This window comes from Myotis daubentonii, chromosome 8, assembly GCF_963259705.1.
Source record: "Myotis daubentonii chromosome 8, mMyoDau2.1, whole genome shotgun sequence".
Classification (NCBI taxonomy): Eukaryota; Metazoa; Chordata; class Mammalia; order Chiroptera; family Vespertilionidae; genus Myotis; species Myotis daubentonii.
The window spans coordinates 18,762,874-18,782,598 of NC_081847.1; the positions used below are offsets into that span (position 1 = coordinate 18,762,874).

Genomic DNA, 19,725 nt, shown 5'->3' on the forward strand with positions numbered 1-19,725 from the left:
CACTTCCCAGTGGCGCCTGCAGTGTCTTCCGCATCCGGCCCCGCCCCTCGGCGCGCGGAAGTGACGTGAGCGGAGGCTGCTTTTCCGATTCTGGAGTTGATGCGGGGCGGAGGGGCTTCGGCCGTCCATTCCCAGCTCCTGCTGTGGGTTGTAACCTGTTCCCGGTATTCCGTGAGCGCCGGAGGGATGCGGTCTCGTCCAGGTCACATGCCCCGAGGCGAGAAGGAAGATGGGAGGGGTGCAGCCTTCTCCCCGGGGGTACATCAGGGCACGAGTCGTCAACCCATACACTCCACAGCCGGTGACCTGGGACCTTATTCCTCCTTTGGAGTCCCTGAAATTATAGGCAAACTCCTTTATCTTCTGGGGAAGAGGACCTCTTAGGCCATAGCTCCTTGGCTTGGCTCTATGGGTCTTTTTTTTTTTTAATATGTTTTTATTGATTTCAGATAGGAATGGAGAGAGCGAGGAGATAGAAACATCAATGATGAGACTAATTCATCAACTGCCTGCTCCACGACCCCCTACTGGGGATCCAGCCCACAACCGGGCATGTGTCCTTGACCAGAATTAAATGGGGACCCTTCAGTCCACAGGCCAAAGCTCTATCCACTCAACTGGTTAGGGCTCTCTGGGTTTTTTTTTTTTTTTTTTTTTTTTTATTTATTTATTTATTTATTTATTTATTCAGTCAGTCAGTCTGTCTCTGGGTCTTTTATTTATTCATTCATTCAGTCAGTTTTATTTATTTATTCATTCATTCAGTCACTCCGTCTGTCCATCCTGGGCTGTGCTGCTGCCATCTGGGGACACCCTCAACTGAGGTGCTGGAGAGCAAGCCCCACTTCACTGGTGGGAGGGCATTTCCACCTGGACACCTCTCACTTCTCTACCTTACATAGGCTTTCCGAAACTTACTCCTTCTCTAGGAAGACCAAGAAAATTTCTACTGTGTCCCAGAGAACCAGGAAGAGATGAGAATTTTCTGAAATTTCTTCTTAGCTCTTGCAGGATGGATCCATTGCCTTCTCTTGCCCTCAGGCTGTCTGGTTTGTAGTGAATTTCAATTTAGCCCTGGCCCTGGAAAAGTGCCTGTTTTATTTAGAACCTTCTCAGGTCTCTCTCCCACCTAGAAATTAGCTGTTAACACAGAGAAGTTCAAAGTATCAATGCAGGGACATGCATGTTTAAGTGTCCAGTGATGCTTCCTGTATGTGAAAGTCAGGGATCACAGGATGCTGGTGATAAGAGACCAAGGAAGACTTCCAAGAAGAGGGGCTGTCTGACTTCCTGTGAGAGGGGAATAGGGACCACAATGCCGGATACCAAACTATATTACAAAGTCATTATAATCAAAACAGCCTGGTACTGACACAAGAACAGACACAGATCAATGGAACAGAACAGAGACCCTAGAAATTGATCACACCACTACGGTCAATTATTTGACAAAAGAGGCAAGAACATACAATGGAGTAAAGACAGTCTCTTCAGCAAATGGTGGTTGGGAAAACTGGACACATGCAAAAAGATGAGACTAGACCACCAACTTACACCATATACAAGAATAAACTCAAAATGGATAAAAGACTTAAATGTAAGCCATGAAACCATAAATATCCTAGAAGAAACATAGGCAGTAAAATCTCAGACATCTTTTGAAGCATTTTGCTGATACATCTGCTAGGGCAAGAGAAACAAAGGAAAAAATAAATGGGACTACATCAAAATAAAAAGCTTCTGCCCTAGCTGGTTTGGCTCAGTGGATAGAGCATTGGCCTGCAGACTGAAGGGTCCCAGGTTTGATTCCGGCCAAGGGCACATGCCTGGGTTGTGGGCTCGATCCCCAGTAGGGGACCTGCTGGAGGCAGCTGGTCAGTGATTCTCAGCATTGATGTCCCCCCCCCCCTTCTCCCTTTCTCTCAGAAATCAATAAAAAAATATATTATCAACACTAATAAAAGAGAAAAATGGTAATTGGCGTACGAGCTACCCTTTTCATTGGCTAATCAGGGCTATATGCAAATTAACTGCCAACTAAGATTGGCAGTTAACTGCCAACAAGATGGTGGTTAATTTGCGTATGTAGGCACAATGCAGGGAGGCGAAAGGGAAAGCAGGAAGAAGCCCCCTGCCACTGACAGTGATTGGAAACCCAGGGGGGAGCTAAGAGCTGGGGGGCAGGGCAAAGGCAGCCCTGGGGCCGCCTTTGCCCTGCCCCCCAGCCATGATCGGAGAATCAGGCGCCTTTTCCGCCCTGGCCAGTGATAGCAGGAAGTAGGGGTGGAGCCAGCGATGGGAGCTGGGCACGGTCGAAGCTGGCAGTCCCGGGAGCTAGGGGTCCCTTGCCTGGGCCTAAAGCGAAGCCCACAGTCGTGGGGCCACTGCAGCTGCGGGTCCCCGCTGCCCGGGCCGGACGCCTAGGCCAGAGGCGTCAGGCCTGGGTAAGGGGCCGATCCTGCGATTGGAGGGTGATGGGGGTCAACGCCTGAGGGCTCCCAGTATGTGAGAGGGGGCAGGCTGGGCTGAGGGACACTCCCCCCCCCCCCCCACACACCCAGTGCACGAATTTCGTGCACCGGGCCCCTAGTAAATAAATAAATAAATAAAAAGTTTCTGCACAGCAAAAGAAACCACCATCAAAATGAAAAGGGAGCCCTAACTGGTTTGGCTCAGTGGATAGAGTGTCGGCCTATGGACTGAAGGGTCCCAAGTTCGATTCCGGTCAAGGGCATGTACCTTGGTTGTGGGTACATCCCCAGTAGGGGGTGTGCAGGAGGCAGCTGATCGATGTTTCTCTCTCATCGATGTTTCTAACTCTATCCCTCTCCCTCTCTTAAAAAATCAATAAAACATTTTTTTTAAAAAAAATGAAAAGGGAACCCACTGTATGAGAGAACATATTTGCCAATGATACATCTTATAAGGGGTTAATCTCCAAAATATATAAAGTACTCAGAACAAAAGAAAGACAATCCAACTTAAAAAATGGGCAGAGGACCTGAATAGACACTTCTCCAAAGAGGACATACAAATGGCCAAAAGACATATGAAAAAGTGCTCAAGGTCACTAATCATTAGAGTAATGCAAATTTAAACCACAATGAGATATCACCTCACACCTGCCAGAATGGCTATCTCCAATAAACAAGTGCTGGTGAGGATGTGGAGAAAAGGGAACACTAGTTCACTGCTGGTGGGAATGCAGCCACTATGGAAAACAGTATGGAATTTCCTCAAAAAATTAAAACTGGAACTGCCATTTGGCCCAGTGATTTCACTTCTAGGAATACAGTGGGGCCTTGACTTACGAGTTTAATTCGTTCCGAGACCGAGCTCGTTAAGGAGCTTGTTAACTCAAATTACTCTATCAACTCAATGCAAAAAATTGGTGGAGAGACAGCTGGTATCTCAAAAAACTCGTTAGTCGGGACACTCTTAAGTCAAGGCCCCACTGTATATTCTAAGCCCGCCGAGACATCAATCAGATTATATGCTCCCCTATGCACCCCTACTTATATGCATAGCCCAGTGGTCGGCAAACTGCGGCTTGCGAGCCACATGTGGCTCTTTGGCCCCTTGAGTGTGGCTCTTCCACAAAATACCGACTTCTGCGCATGGGCCACGAAGTTTCAATCGCACTCTACGTGCATGCCCGCACATGGTATTTTGTGGAAGAGCCACACTCAAGGGGCCAAAGAGCTGCATGTGGTTTGGGAGCCGCAGTTTGCCGACCGCTGGCATAGACCATGGAGATGGACAATAAGGTGAAGACCTGGGGGCGGAGAGGGAGTAAGGGAGACATTTGTAATACTGTCAACAATTAGGATGTATATATTAAAATTTTTCAAAAAAATAAATGTAAAAAGGGTGAAGAGACTGGAATTTATGAGTTTAGTTTCCTTTGATGGGAGGTGTGGGTCAGGGAATACACTTCTTTCCTGTTTGAGCTTTAACCAGCGGAGTGACCGTGGATGAGACATTTGACCTCTTTGGGCGCCAGTTTCCCCCTTTCTAATGTCAGCTTGAACTAATCACTTCTAAGGTCCTAACTAGGAATGAAAGTGCAGTGAGTAGTTCCTGACCTTTGACCAAATACACTCATCCACTGAAAGCCCTGCCCCTGTTTTCCAAGCAGCCTCAACATCATTGAACAGCAGGGGGCGCCCTAAACACAGTGATCCATTCCTTTCCCTCCCTAGGCCCTTCTGACAATTCAGGTGGAGAATGGGAGCAGGCCAACTTCTCAAAAGTCAGGATTTAGCCCTAGCTGGTTTGGCTCAGTGGATAGATTGTTGGCCTCCGGACTGAAGGGTCCCAGGTTCGATTCCAGTCAAGGACACATACCTGGGTTGTGGGCTTGATCCCCAGTAGGGGGTGTGCAGGAGGCAGCTGATCAATGATTCTCTCTCATCATTGATGTTTCTCTATCTCCCTTCTCTGAAATCAATAAAAAAATATATATATTTTTTAAAAAGTCAGGATTCAGTTGCCCAGAGGCCAGTCTTCTTCCTAAACAACTTGGGTAGCCAAGGCCTCAGAGAAATTTGTTGATTTTGCATCTTTCCAAATATTTGTGAGAGTGAACCATTTAATTGTGTTTTAAGAATGGATATCATTGAAGAAGATAATGACTCATATTCTTATAATCTATGATAATTTACTGTTCTAAAATCAAACACAGATAATTAACATAGTTATTGGGGGGGTTAACATAATGTACAAGGATTCTCAGAGCATGATTTGATTCATTCATTCATATTTATTGAGGGTTTATTATGTGCCCACATTGTTTGTTTACAGCATTAACAAAACAAAGCCCTTGCCCCCATTAAAGCTTATATTTATGAACATCTTAAGATGGTGGGCTGAAATGGAAAGCATTTCATATGTGGAGCCATATTTGAGCTAACCAACAATGTGGCCCTTATAAACACCATAGTATCCAAATGAAATAACTCTGGGTGTAGGAAATCTGCTATCTGTTCAGGAATTTTCCCCCATGCAAAATGGGGTAATTGAAAAAAATGACTGTTGAATGAGTTAAATGTATAGATAGAACGTTCTGGAGAGAGTTAGACAAAAAAGCCAGCTCAGTTTGTCTGTGTATATCAATCTCAGGGGAGTAATTGGGTGGAAGGATATTAGTTTTCAGACTAACCATGGCAGCTACATCACCAGTTATGGTGAACAGCCCAAGTTCTAGAATTAGGCTGTCCAAGTTGGAATGCCACTCACCAACTGGCTGACTTGGGGGAAATTTTTTAATCTACCTTCAGTGAGTCATGTAAGGATTTAATGGGTCCATATATTTAAGCCATTAGAACAGTGGCCTGACATATAGTAATTTCTCAATAAATATCACCATACTCATCAACATGATTATTATTATAGTTTTAAATTGGCCCAGTTCCTGATTTCTTTTCATCCAGAGTAAATCCTTTTTTTAAAAAATTATTTATTGCTTAAAGTATTACAAAGAGTATTACATATGTCTCCTTTTTTCCCCCGCCCTTGCCAATCCCCTGGCCTCCCCTACCCCCCAGTGTCTTATGTCCATTGGTTATGCTTATATGCATGCATACAAGTCCTTCGGTTGATCTCTTACCCCCTCCCCCCAACCCCCCATCTTGCCCCCCAACCCTCCCAGCCTTCCCGCTGTAGTTTGACAATCTGTTCGAGGCAGCTCTGCCCCTGTATCTATTTTTGTTCATAAGTTTATAATGGTCTTTATTATCCATGAATGAGTGAGATCATGTGGTATTTTTCCTTCATTGACTGGCTTATTTCACTTAGCATAATGCTCTCCAGTTCCATCCATGCTGTTGGAAATGGTAAGAATTCCTTCTTTTTTACAGCAGCATAGTATTCTATCATGTAGATTTACCACAGTTTTCTAATCCATTCATCTACTGATGGGCACTTAGGCTGTTTCCAGATCTTAGCTATGGTGAATTGTGCTGCTATGAACATAGGGGTGCATATATCCTTTCTGATTGGTGTTTCTGGTTTCTTGGGATATATTCCTAGAAGTGGGATCACGGGGTCAAATGGGAGTTCCATTTTTAGTTTTTTGAGGAAACTCCATACTGTCTTCCATAGTCATAGTAATTCCTTTTAAATATTAGTTTTACAAAACTGAATACATTTTCTTAGCAAAAAAGAGAGAGAGAGAGAGAGAGAGAAATATTGAGCAAATACTATTTGCCTGGCACTGTTCTAGGCACTGAGGATTTGGCAATAAACAAGGCAGAGTGTCTACTTTCTCAGGGGCTTATAATTTCCAGGAAGGGGGGAGGGTACCAGGCAATAACTACATTAAAAAGTAAATAAGTGAAGATATAATAGATGTAAGTTGCATATCGTTCTTTGGAATTAATTTTAACAGCATCCTATATAATAAAGAGCTAATATGCTAATTAGACCAGACAGCAGTATGACCCTCCAGAATGACCAGTGGGTGGAGTCATGGGGCCTCGAGGCAGCCAGGGCTGTGAGGCAGCTAGGCCGCAAGGGCCGAGGCAGCCAGGGCTTGGCAGGCTGAGCCCCTTGCATGAATTTCATGCATTGGGTCTCTAATTAAAATATAATATTTGAGCCTGGCTGGGTGTGGCTCAGTGGTTGGGCATTGACCCAGGAACCAGGAGGTGGTCTGTTCAATTCCCAGTCAAGGCATATGCCCGGGTTGCAGACTCGATCCCCAATGTGGGGTGTGCAGGAGGCAGCCGATCGATGGTTCTCTCTCATCATTAAAGCACCTCTCTCTCCCTCTCCCTTTCTTTCTGAGGTCAATAATATATACATATATATATGTGTGTGTGTGTGTGTGTGTATATATATATATATATGTATATGTGTGTGTGTGTGTGTGTATATATATGTATATGTATATGTATATGTATATGTATATGTATACACACACACACACACACACACTAGAGGCCCGGTGCACAAAAATTTGCACCGGGTGTCCCTCAGCCCAGCCTGTGCCCTCTTGCAGTCTGGGACCCCTCGGGGGATGACCACCTGCTGGCTTAGGCCTGCTCCCCGGGGGGATTGGGCCTAAGATGGCAATCAGACATCCCTCTGGCAGTAGCTTTGGTCCCTTATCCATTCTCCCTGGAGTAAGGCAAGAGTTTCTTAGCCAGTGTCCTGGCCTTCAGAAGGCTGCTCACCTTTCAATTTTCTGGGCTCCTGTTATCTCACAGAGATCTGACCACTCACCTGAGCTACTTGTAAACCTCCAGCAGCTCCTCACTGCCTTTGGTGTCATTGTATCTCCTTATGTCCTCAGAACTTGATACTCCAAATCTGCAAGACTTGGTTGAAACCTTGAAATGGAAAGATAAGAGTGATGAGATAGGCAGGTGACTCCGGGGACTGTTGGGAGACTTTTGATGCGCTTTAGGAATGGAACAGAGGAGACTGTTGTTGCCCAGGCAGGCCATTGGTTGTTTAGCTAACTAGAAAACTCGGATTTAAAAAATATATATATTTGTATTGATTTCAGAGAGAGGAAGGAAGAGGGAGAGAGATACAAACATCAATGGTGAGAGAGAATCATTGAGTGGCTGCTTCCCGCATGCCCCCTACTGGGGATTGAGCCCATAACCCAGGCATTTGCCCTGACCAGGAATTGAACTGTGACCTCCTGGTTCATAGGTCTATGCCCAACCACTGAACCACACCAGCCAGGCAAAATTCAGATTATTAAAAATCAGAACTTTCACCAGAAAGTTTCCTGTTTTGTACACTTGACATTCTGGGGTTCTGTTGGACTGTGGCTTTACAAAATGAAAAGGATGTGTGCTGTTGACTATAAAGTGATTATCTTTAAGAAAGGAAAAAAATCACTGAATTGAAAATTTAGAGTTATGGGATTGATTTATGAGCTCCAACAAGGAGTCAGATATTAAGTTGTTACCTTTTCTATCTTTCTTCAATTTATTGCTCAAAATTTTTACAAAAGCTAATTCAGTCTTATTTATATGATATATTTTTAATTCCTTGGAGTTCAAAATTCTACTAAAAATAAAATACGAATGGCTTCTGTTATCTTGCCTGTTTAAATTCATTGATAACAAATTCGTTTTCTTTTTGCCTGGAAACAAGATTTTAAAGAACTTATTTAAAAGAAACACAAAGGTCATCTTAGATTATAAATTTTTACGTAGGTTAATTTAAAAAACAAATATATCTCCCACAATTATATTCATTTATATTACATTTATAGTAGTTTGGCATATTTGTTATATATTTATATTAGTTCAATAGCATGCTCTAACCTATGGACAGCTCACAGCCATGGGTTGGGTGCGGACTGTGTCCTGCTCAGCCAGGCTGCTGAGATTCAAAGGGGAGGGACCCTGCTCCTGCACCCAAGACGCTCACAGTCTCACTGGGGAAATGATGAAGTAAAGAAATATTCATGAAAATGTAGTGAGTGCTGAAAGGTCTTTAACGTTCTCCTGGTGCACAAAGTTCAATCAGACAAGTCTCTGGCTCTGCTGAGGTCCGTATCACAAAGGGGGACACAGACTGCCCCCAAAGTGAACAGTTTAATCCAGCAAATTCATGTATGAGCAGGTGTGAGCCCACGGAAGAGGCTTCTGGGGTCTTCTGCTTTGGCCCTTTTCCTTTCCAATGAAAATCCGAGGCTTAGGGATGGTGGTTTGTGCAAGGTCACCCAGGCCGTGTGCAGTGCCTGTCCCCCCAGCCACGCCTAGTGCTCCATCTCACTCCACAAGACGCCCTGAAGTCTTGAAGGTGGGTTAGGACAGCGTCGCCATCACTGGGCCAGGTGGAAACCAAACTCTTAACTTGATGCATTTGAGATGCTTCCAGTTGTATTTTAAAACCGTGTTCTATTATGGTTCTAGTTAACTAACTTTTCTGATTTAGGAAGTAGCTTCACATTAACAATAGGCCAGGGCGTTTTCAGCTCAAGGTAGTTATTTATGTCCGCCACATAGGGTCATGAGTGCATCGCATGTGTTGAGGGTTTATGCATGAACTGAGACGAGCCGGAGGCTCTTCAGATTCCTGGTTGTCACTGAATGACACACCAAATAGGAAGAAGATTGCAGTGAAATGGAGATTAAAATTAGATGTCCTGAAAAGGAAATCATTTCTATGTATTTCTTCCCTGGCTTTGAGTCCCTCTCATGCGTGAGTATTGTAGCACCTCTGGCAGTGGAGGCTCCAGAAGGAAACTTTCTTCCGTTTCCGCACTGTTTTGTTAACAGGAATGTTTCTGGATTTCATGATTTTTTTTTATTCATCTATCTTTCCCCCGCTTTTATTTTCACAGTGTAACACTTGGGAGACCCACGTGCTTTCGGCATGTGTGTTAGAGATATTCTACGGTTTCTTTCAGTGACGTGTTAGAATCTTTTCCATTTCCTTTTTTGGAGAGTGTTCGAGCACACAGGCGTGGATATTGCTGTTTTCACATTTGGACGGCAACATGCATACGCATTTCCCCCACTGTCTCCTGCTCCTTGCAGCTCGTGGCAACAAGCTCTAACAGGCCCAGAACGAAAGCGAAAATTGCAGCACACAGTTTCCAGTCTCATCTTTACGGCCAATTTCCCAGGTGATCTTGAGACAGTCCTAAGTGCAAAAGGCATAATGGGATGATAATACCCCACCTATGGATAGGTTTGTCATATAGGTAAATGAGGTCATGTCTGCAAATGATTATCAGCTCAGCTTCTTGGAAGAAGATGATTATGGAGCACAGTAATTACAGCAGATGGTTTTTAGTGCAATCTGCTCTAGTGGACTTTGTCTCTGCCTGGTTTCATTATAACCAGCAGCTTTCTAAAGGAGATCACAGTGGGGGTTTTATGAGGACATCTATATATAAGCCTAAGTGACCATCCAACCGTTAGACTGTCTGACAGGTAGCTATGACGCACACTGACCACCCGGGGGCAGACACTCAACACAGGAGCTGCTGAGCTGCAGTGACTTGGCAGCTGTGGTTCTCAGGTGACGCAGCTGTGGTTCTCAGGTGACGCACCTGGAACCAAAAAGGAGGGAGCCCAATTCCTGGGTGCATCACCCAAAAACTGCCCTCTAGCAATCTGGGACCCCTCAGGGGATGTTGGAGAGCCGGTTTGGGCCCCACCCCCACAGGCTAGGCCGAGGGACCCCACCTGTGCATGAATCCGTGCACCGGGCCTCTAGTGGAAGGATAAAAGGATTAAGAATGGCAGTCAATATGTAGGATGGTGTGTTATAATGAAGCATTTTTCCTTACAACCGTCTTTAACCTGGTTCTCTCCAGAGGCATTGGTGTGTCCCTGTGTGATCATTCCTGTTTCCAGCAATCTACTTCTGAGGGTCCTCATACTACTGTAGTGCATATTTCCAGTGTCTTGGGAAGTGGAGGACAAGGTAAGTAAATTTGAGCTGAGGAAGCCACATTGTTTGTCCATTTCCACCGTGGGAGAATTTGACTTCAACAGTTGAGCAATTCTGAGGCTTCCAGGTGGTTAGGTGGGTTTCAGAATTCCCACAGTGTGTCTGGATCATCCAAGGGGGAAGGGGCTCAAACAAACGCTTCTTGCGTTTGAGAATGCTTGTTTTTTTAATCCTCACATGAGGATATGTTTTTATTGACTTTAGAGAGAGAGGAAAAGAGGGAGAGAGCAAGAGAGAGAAACATCTATCGGTTGCCTTCTGCACACACACACACACACACACACACACACCCCAACCGAGGATTGAATTTATAACCTAGATATGTGCCCTGACCAGGAATCGAACCCGCAACCCTTTGGTGCACAGGATGATACTCTAAGCAACTTAGCCACCCAACCTGGTCGATTGCTATTCTCTGGAAGGCCACAAAATCTTCAGTTGCTCACGGGGACTGTGGGGTAGTCAAAGCCAACATCACGGAGGAAATTTGTTAAATCTTTTTTTTAAAATATATTTTTATTGATTTCAGAGAGGAAGGGAGAATGAGAGAGAAATAGAAACATCAATGAAAAGAGAGAATCACTGATTGGCTGCCTCCTGCATGTCCCACACTGGGGATCGAACCCACAACCCAGCATGTGCTCTTGACCGACCGGAATTGAACCCGGGACCCTTCGGTCCGAAGACCGATGCTCTATTCGCTGGGCCAAACCAGCTAGGGCAAACTTTGTGATTTTAACAGTCCTTCAATGTAAAAATGTAAAATATCCCTCGCTGGTTTCACAATATGCTTTTCTCTTCCATCAGTGCCTGAGCTAAGGACCTTGCAGGCGCCTCCCTTACAGCTCTTCTGAAGAAGATACCGTAAATGCAGCCGCTGGGGCCTCGCCCCTCTAACCGTATCCCAACCTCTGGGTCTGGAGTTGGGTTCAAGAATTTTTAAAAGCGCCCCAGATATTTGAGGCAAGGCTGAGAACCACTGACACAAAGTTTTATAGTGTTTCATTCATTGAGTTTCTCACCCTTCTAAATTTTCTCTTGACATCACAGTCCAGAGGGACCTGGTAACACTCCCTAGTCTTGCTAAAGGAAAATCCTAAATTTGAACCCGTTGGTTGATTCACACTTTAGTCAACATGTTTGAAGGTTAATCTTGCCCAAAGGGAAGAAATGAAAGTTGTTGGGTGTTGGTTTTTTTTTTTGTTCTAAAAAGGCCAACTCTTATCTCATGTGAGAAAACAGAGAGAAGGCATTTTGCCTTTTCAAAACTCAGCACGCCCAGCCTGAATCAGCAGTTTGCATGTGGTTTACAAATAGAAGTTGTAAACTGCCTGGGGTGGGGGGCGTATCTTTGTCTCGGATCTCTTTGGAGTGCTAGGTGGGCCCACAGCCTTCACTCATTTCGGGCTGGCTGCCCTTGGGGAGTATCACCCTGCACAGCCTCACCCTGCAGTCCTTCCGGGACCCATCAAAAGAGTGATTAATATTCCTTCATTCACTCATGGGTTTTGTACATATTTGCTGCCTTTTGATTACATGGGGCCAAATGGACTACATTTTCTGTCATAAACACTTTCTGAGGAGCTCTTTTCCTCTCCATCCCACACTCCTGGTCCTAATTGAGATGCTCATCGGCTCTTACCTGGACGTCTGCAGTAGCTCTCTAATCAGACTTGCTGCCTCTAATCTCATCTCCTTCAAACCCAGCCCACACACTGGCCAGAGTCAACTAACTAAAACTCAGCCTGGCGGGAATGGCTCAGTTGTTGAGTGTAGACCTATGAACTGGGAGGTCAGTTCCATTCCTAGTCAGAACACATGCCCAGGTTGCAGGTTACAGCCAATCAATGATTCTCTCTCATCACTGATGTTTCTCTCTCCCCCCCCCCCCTTCCTCTCTGATCAATAAAAATATTTAAAAAGAAAACAACAACGCCCTAACCGGTTTGGCTCAGTGGATAGAGCGTTGGCCTGCAGACTGAAGGGTCCCAGGTTCAATTCCGGTCAAGGGCATGTACCTTGGTTGCGGGCACATCCCCAGTAGGAGGTGTGCAGGAGGCAGCTGAATTGATGTTTCTCTCCCATCAATGTTTCTAACTCTCTATCCCTCTCCCTTCCTCTCTGTAAAAAATCAATAAAATATATTTTAAAAAAAAGAAAACAACAACAAAAACTCAGATGTGGCCAGTTCTCATCCTTGTTCCACACCCTCCAGAGGCTCCTGAAGATACGAGGACTTTCATGAGCTGGTCTTGGCCCGCTTCCTTAGCAGCCACCCCATGCTCTGGCCCCCCCAGATCCTCTAGCAGTGTAGATCTGTGACTCTCCGTGCACATCCCAACGCGTTGTGTTCATCACTTCCTGTCATCCCAATGCTGGGGGAGGGATTCTGCCCTCTCGTTCTGTCAGGCAGGATAGATAGCTGCTAGGGCAGGAGGAAGGGGAAGGGGTGGAGAGGGGAGTTGATCTCACTTCTGAACAAAGAAGTCAGCAGTCAGTAAAATCACCAGATGGTCTCATAAATTCTGGGAAAAACAACACTGTAAAAGGGGGACTTTGAAATCTAGTCTGTTGCCCAAGACATCCAGTGGAGGAAAGTATAAAACCCTTGAACCCCCACCGACAAGCTGAGTTGCCTGCTTGTGCTTTATGCCAACTGTATTCTTAATAAATTCAGTTGCTTCGCTTCCTTAATAAATCTGCCTGCTTTGCTTCAACACTGCTTTCTGTCACTCTTTTTTTTTTTTAAATATATTTTATTGATTTTTTACAGAGAGGAAGGGAGAGAGACAGAGAGCTAGAAACATCGATGAGAGAGAAACATCGATCAGCTGCCTCCTGCACATCTCCCACCGGGGATGTGCCCGCAACCCAGGCACATGCCCTTGACCGGAATCGAACCCGGGACCCTTCAGTCCGCAGGCCGACGCTCTATCCACTGAGCCAAACCGGTTTCGGCTTCTGTCACTCTTTCATGTGAATGTGACAAGAGCCGAGGAGGGGAGAGACACCCCCCCCCCCCGATTTGGGCAAATCTCCAGCAACAGTGATGGGCATGGCCAAGTGCACACAGGGCACTGGGCAGGTGGGGTTGATAAGCTTATTGGTCACATACACTGACAGGCCAGCGAGGAGGACACCAGCGCTCGGCAGGGCCACACAGGGCTGCACTGGGAAACAGAGTGAACAACCAGTTTCCCGAGGAGGTTGACTTTGCAGCATCAAAAAGTTGGGGTGACCTCTGGCTCAGGCAGGAGAAGGCGGTTGACTTGTTTGAACAATTCCAGGGGCTGACAGGAAACCAAAAGGAACTGTGACTGGTCCCTTTGACAAGGAGGGTTGTTTTGCAGGGGACCTGGGAGCAGTGTGGAGGGGGACGTGTGGTTAGGGCATCTGAGGCTTCCCCAGTTTTCACCAGATGTCAAAGCAGCCCGTAATAGTGGGCCCTGGTTTGGGGCCTTACACCGCAGGCACGAGTTTCTTCCCCGTGCACTTCTCCACCTCCCCACTCCCACGGGCTCTCCGGACTAACTCCTGGTTAGCTCCGGCAGCCGCTCCGGCAGACACTTCCTGACCTCTCTCCTCCAGCTAGGCCACTTACCCATCCTGGTAGCCCTCATCACACCCTCTTGCTAAAACAATTACACCTCATTTTCCGTCTTTCCTCTAGACCAGTGGTCGGCAAACTGCGGTTCGGCAAACTGCGGCTCGCGAGCCACATGCAACTCTTTGGCCCCTTGAGGGTGACTCTTCCACAAAATACCGACTTCTGCGCATGGGCCACGAAGTTTCAATCACACTGTACGTGCGCACCCACACGTGGTATTTTGTGGAAGAGCCACACTCAAGGGGCCAAATTGCTGCATGTGGCCACATTAGTAACAAAGAAACAGAATTTCCGGAGGATGAGGCCCAGAAATCAGGATTTTAAAAAGATTCCCAGGTGATTCTAATGTGCAGCCAAGGTTGAGAACCACTGCTCTAGACTGTAATCTTCTTGAGGACTGGAACCCTGCACACTGACTTGTTTCAAATCCCCAATGCCTGTCCAAGAAGAAATGGACATTTTAAGAATATAACTCGCCGAAACCGGTTTGGCTCAGTGGATAGAGCGTCGGCCTGCGGACTGAAAGGTCCCAGGTTCGATTCCGGTCAAGGGCATGTACCTGGGCTGCGGGCACATCCCCAGTAGGAGGTGTGCAGGAGGCAGCTGATTGATGTTTCTCTCTCATCGATATTTCTAGCTCTCTATCTCTCTCCCTTCCTCTCTGTAAAAAATCAATAAAAAAAAAAAAAAAGAATATAACTCAAAAATTTACTTTTGCCCTAACTGGTTTGGCTCAATGGATAGAGCATCGGCCTGCGAACTAGGGGTCCCAGGTTCGATTCCAGTCAAGGGCATGTACCTGGGTTGCGGACACATACCCAGTAGGAGATGTGCAGGAGGCAGCTGATCGATGTTTCTCTCTCATCGATGTTTCTAACTCTCTATCCCTCTCCCTTCCTCTCTGTAAAAAATCAATAAAATATATTTTTAAAAAAATTTACCTAAAAGGTTCTAATTGCTTTTACTAAATTTTACACGGTCAGAAAAAGAAAGTCAGCTGGAAACCGTCAGGAAACGAGGAAAATTTTAAACTCTGTAAGAAAACTGTGCCTGGTGGATGTGGCTTAGTGGATTGAACGTCGTCCCATGGACCAAGAGGTCCTAGGTTGGATTCCCAGTCAGGGCACATGCCCGGATTTCGGCCTTGATCCCCAGTAGGGGGCCTGCAGGGGGCAGCCAATGGATGTCTCTCTCTCATTGATGTTTCTGTCCCTTTATTCCTTTCCCTTCCTCGCTCCCTAAAATTAAAAAAAAAATTAATAAAAGAAAACTGTGAAGGGAAATTAATTAAAAATTGTTTTGCTACCACATCCTCTCCCTCCTCTTTTTTTCACAATGCTGCATTTGGCCCCATTGAACACCTGCCTTCTGCCTGCCTTGGAGAGTATGCTGCCCTCCTTTTAAATTGTTAAGCACAGGCTCAAAGAGAGTCGGTAACTCTAAAGAACCGTTTCAAATCAGTGTGTTGGTAACCAGTTCCTACGGTGAGGAACTGAGCTAACTTTAGTTTCCTTCAGGCGTATTCCAATCAGCAACAAATGTCACACCCGGACCAGTGAATCCAGGGCATTTGGGCGGAGGCATTTGAGGTCACTGCCTCCAGAAACCTTCAGTAAGAAGCAAACACGAGCACACAAAGCTTTTATAACCCCGACCTGCCCATAGAAGTTCCTGACATCTCGTGACTGCTAAGAAACAGAGCCAGATTCAAACCCAGGTGTGCCCAGCCCCTGGGACTGTGCAGAGCTGGCCGGGCAGGGAAGTGGATCCAGTGGGCGGGCTGCTGTGCAGGATCACAGGGGACACATAAGCTGGCTCGGCTGAGCCCAAAGACAAGTTTTGTTCAGCCTGCACTATACTTACATTTTTTTTTCCAATTTTTTAAATGTTGTATAATACACATAAAATTTACATCTTAACCATTTTAAGTATATAGTTCAATGGTATTAAATACACTCATGATGTTGTGCAACCATCATGACCAGCCATCTCCAGAGCTCTTTGTCTTGTCAAACTGAAACTCTTTCCCCGATAAACACTAGCTCCCCCAGTGCCTGGCAACCACTATACTTTCTGTAGAATTTCTAAGAATTAGACAAATCTAAGTACAGTACCTCACATAAGTTGAATCATACAGTGTCTGTCTTTCTGTGACCTGCTTATTTCTCATAGCATAATGTCCTCAAGGTTGTCCATGTTGTAACATGTGCTAGAACACCCTTTTTTTAAAAAAATATTTTTTTATTGATTTCAGAGAGAAGAGAGAGGAAGAGAGAGAAACATCAATGATGAGAGAGAATCATTGACCGACTGCCTCCTGCACGCCCCTTACTGGGGATGGTGCCTTCAACCCAGGCATACGCCCTGATCAGGAATTGAATTGCGACCTGCTGGTTCATAGGTTGATGCTCGACCACTGAGCCATGCTGTCTGGGCGTGACAAATCAAAAGCTCTGCCGGAGCTGGGCACTTATTCCCACGAGGCAGCGAGCGTTAGCTGGAGGGGCATGGGCTGCTCTCGAAGGGGCAAGCATTCTCCAGCTCGCCACAGTCCCCAACACTCCCTGTTGCCTGATCTCTGGGAATGTTCAGCATTGCCCTCAACTTGCCCATGTGTCCAAACCTTAGGTAAATGGCTCACCCCAGCCCAGCCCCGCTCCTCGGGCTCCGTGAAACTGCTGAAGCAGCTCTGGGGGCCACATGTGACTGGAGCCTCCAGGTCTTCACACACTTCTTGTAACCATCTCTGAACAGGAGCCAAGCAAGTAAGAGAGAAAAACCTTTCCCCAGAGAACTTAATAAATCAGTCAAGAATCTAGGTGTGACCAGGGAGTGACATCCTGAGCCCAGATAACTTCGGGAGGGCTTTTGAAATAGAGAGTATCTTTTCCCGTGCTTATCCGAAGCAGCAGAGCCAGGCACGCCGCCCACGTTCTGGCATTATGCTTTCAGGGCCACTGTCCTTTTGAGTCAAGGGCAATGGCTCCATGAGGCTTTCTGGAGGTGACAGTTTGAAATACCCAAGTTGCCAGCATGGAACATTTCTTGTTGCTACATTAACTAAACAAATGCTCGAGGGCTTCCCTGGGTGACTAATGCCCTAACGATGCCCCACAGAAAGGAGCCAGTGGGTGCTCCACTCTCCCACGGTTTGCGGCCAGAGCCCAGGAACTTTGGCTGAAGACACCAATACTTGAAGAACGAACGGTACCTGGGATCTTGCGTGTCTGGGAAGATGGGCTGGACCCTCGGTGCTGCTCCCAGATTCACCTGGTGAATCACCCAGAGCCTCACAGTGAGCAAGGCAGGAGCAGAAGTTTCTGGGGCACACCCACAAAGGAGCATTACCCAGGTCTGGCTTCCTGGGCCCTCTCCTAAGGGACCTCTCCACATTAACAACAGAGTGGCATCTTCTTCCCACCACCTTGAGGGCGTGTACCCATTGCACAGAAGGGGAAATGGAGGTTGGTGTCACAGTGGCCCATCACCTTGGATGTGAACTATAGAAGCTCTAATAAAGATCGATTTGACCATTTTGAAATTCAAGTTCTTAGCTAAGTTGATTAGGTGCAGCCCGAATCAATTAGTAAAAGGGTGCTCAAGCTACCCATGGCAGAGTCCTGCCATTGTGCAAATGTAGGCCTGGCCCCAGAAATACTTAAAGGGTCCATACACATAGTACATATAAGGTTCAGTTTCAGGCATCCACTGGGGGTCTTGGGACATATATACCCTGCAGATAAGGGGACACAATTGTACAACAATATTAGGGTTCTGTGCACTTCTCTAAAAGAATTGCCAGAGGGAAGGGGGTTTGAGGGCCTGGGTGATAAAGGGATTAAGAACTACACATTGGTCGTCACAAAATAGTTCCGGGGATGTAAAGTACAGCACAGGGAATATAGTCAATAACACTGTAATAATTATGTATGGTGCCAGGTGGGTACTTGAAATATCAGGGGAACCACTTTATAAAGTATATGATTGTCTAACCATTATGCTTGTACACCTGAAACTAACACAAAGTACTATCAAATTTAAACTGTGACTGAAAAATAAATTGAAGTAAATAAATAAACAAATAAAATTGCCATTTGCTTGCCCTGCCTGTGCAGAGCATCATTGCACAAGCAAATCTGTTTCCTTGCCCCTTTTAGTTTCCTACATGAAGCGAGAGCACCTTCATCCATTATTCTCTTTATTCTTCACTAGAGGCCTGGTGCACAAAATTTGTGCACGGGTGTGTGTGTGTGTGTGTGTCCCTCAGCTCAGCCTGCACCCTCTCCAATCTGGGGCCCCTCGGGGGATGTCCGACTGCCAGTTTAGGCCTGATCCATGTGGGGTGGGGCCTAAACCGGCAGTCAGACATGCCTCTCACAATCCGGGACTGCTGCCTCCCAACCACTTGCCTGCCTGCCTGCCTGATTGCCCCTAACCACTTCTGCCTCCCAGCCTGATCACCCCCTACCACTCCCCTGCCAACCTGATTGACGCCTAACTGCTCCCCTGCTGGCCCGATCACCCCCAACTGCCCCCCCTGCCAGCCTGATCTCGCCCCCAACTGCCCTCTCCTGCTGGCCTGATCTCGCCCCCAACTGCTCTCCCCTGCTGGCCTGATCACCCCTAATGGCTTCTGCCTCAGCCCCCACCAAGATAGCTTTGTCTGGAAGGAAGTCAGACATCCAGAAGATGGACGGTCAGCCCGGTCTAATTAGCATACTACCCTTTTATTAGTATAGATAATACAGTGAAGTGGGTGCTGATCTGGTACCTGGAGGTTAGCAACATGGCCACAGATGTGTGGCACAGGCAGGGCGATCCTCAGTGACCACACCGGGGTCCCTGACGATCCACCACTTGTTTACCCACAGATCTCAGCAACAAACTCATCAAAGAGTTCTAGGTTGCTGACAACCTCAACCCCTACTCCTCCATATGGCAAAAACTTCCTAAATAATATTCTGGATTAACATTCTTGTAAAATACATTACTATTTTTTTTCTACTTTCTTTTTTCCTTTCTTCTTCCCTTCCTCCCTTTTCTTTTTCATATTTTAAAGCAATTTTGATGGAAAAATTTAAAAAATACATTACATATTTTCTTAATTTTTTCTTTTGGAGCAGCTTTTTATTTTTACTTTTATATTTTTTACAAGTAATGCCACCCACTTATCCTATATTATTTTCAGCCTCTTTGTACTCTATTTAAGTATTGACTTTTTTTTCATCTTCACTGTTGAAAGTATTACATATGTCCCCTTTTTCCCCCCCATTAACCCCCATTAACCTGCCCCTCCCACCCCCATCCTTCACTGCCCTATTGTCTGTGTCCACGGGTTATACATATATGCATACAAGGTCTTTGGTTGATTACCTCCCACCTGTCCAACCCCTCCTGCTCCTCCTCCCTTCTCTCGGAGATTCCACACTCTGGAGCAGCTTTTTTTGTTGTTGTTGTTAATCTTCAAATGAGGATATTTTTCCACTGATTTTTAGGGAGAGTGGAAGAGAGAGGGAAAGACAGAGAGAAACATCGATGTGACAGAAACACATTGGTTGGTTGCCTCCTGCATCAGGGCCCAGTCCAGGGAGGACCCTGCAACCAAGGTACGTGCCCATAACCAGAATCAAACCCTGGACCCTCTAGTCCACAGGCCAATGCTCTAGCCACTGAGCCAAACCAGCTAGGGC

The 19,725-nt window shown here is 46.1% G+C and overlaps 1 long non-coding RNA gene across 1 annotated transcript; it reads left to right on the forward strand.

Annotated features, from left to right (window-relative positions):
• Window positions 1–8: 8 nt before the first annotated feature.
• Window positions 9–13,079, forward strand: LOC132239321 (uncharacterized). The gene is made up of 4 exons (XR_009454023.1): window positions 9–202; window positions 9,507–9,595; window positions 10,292–10,401; window positions 12,586–13,079. It is a non-coding gene; the product is annotated as an uncharacterized LOC132239321 (long non-coding RNA).
• The last annotated feature ends 6,646 nt before the right edge of the window (window positions 13,080–19,725 follow it).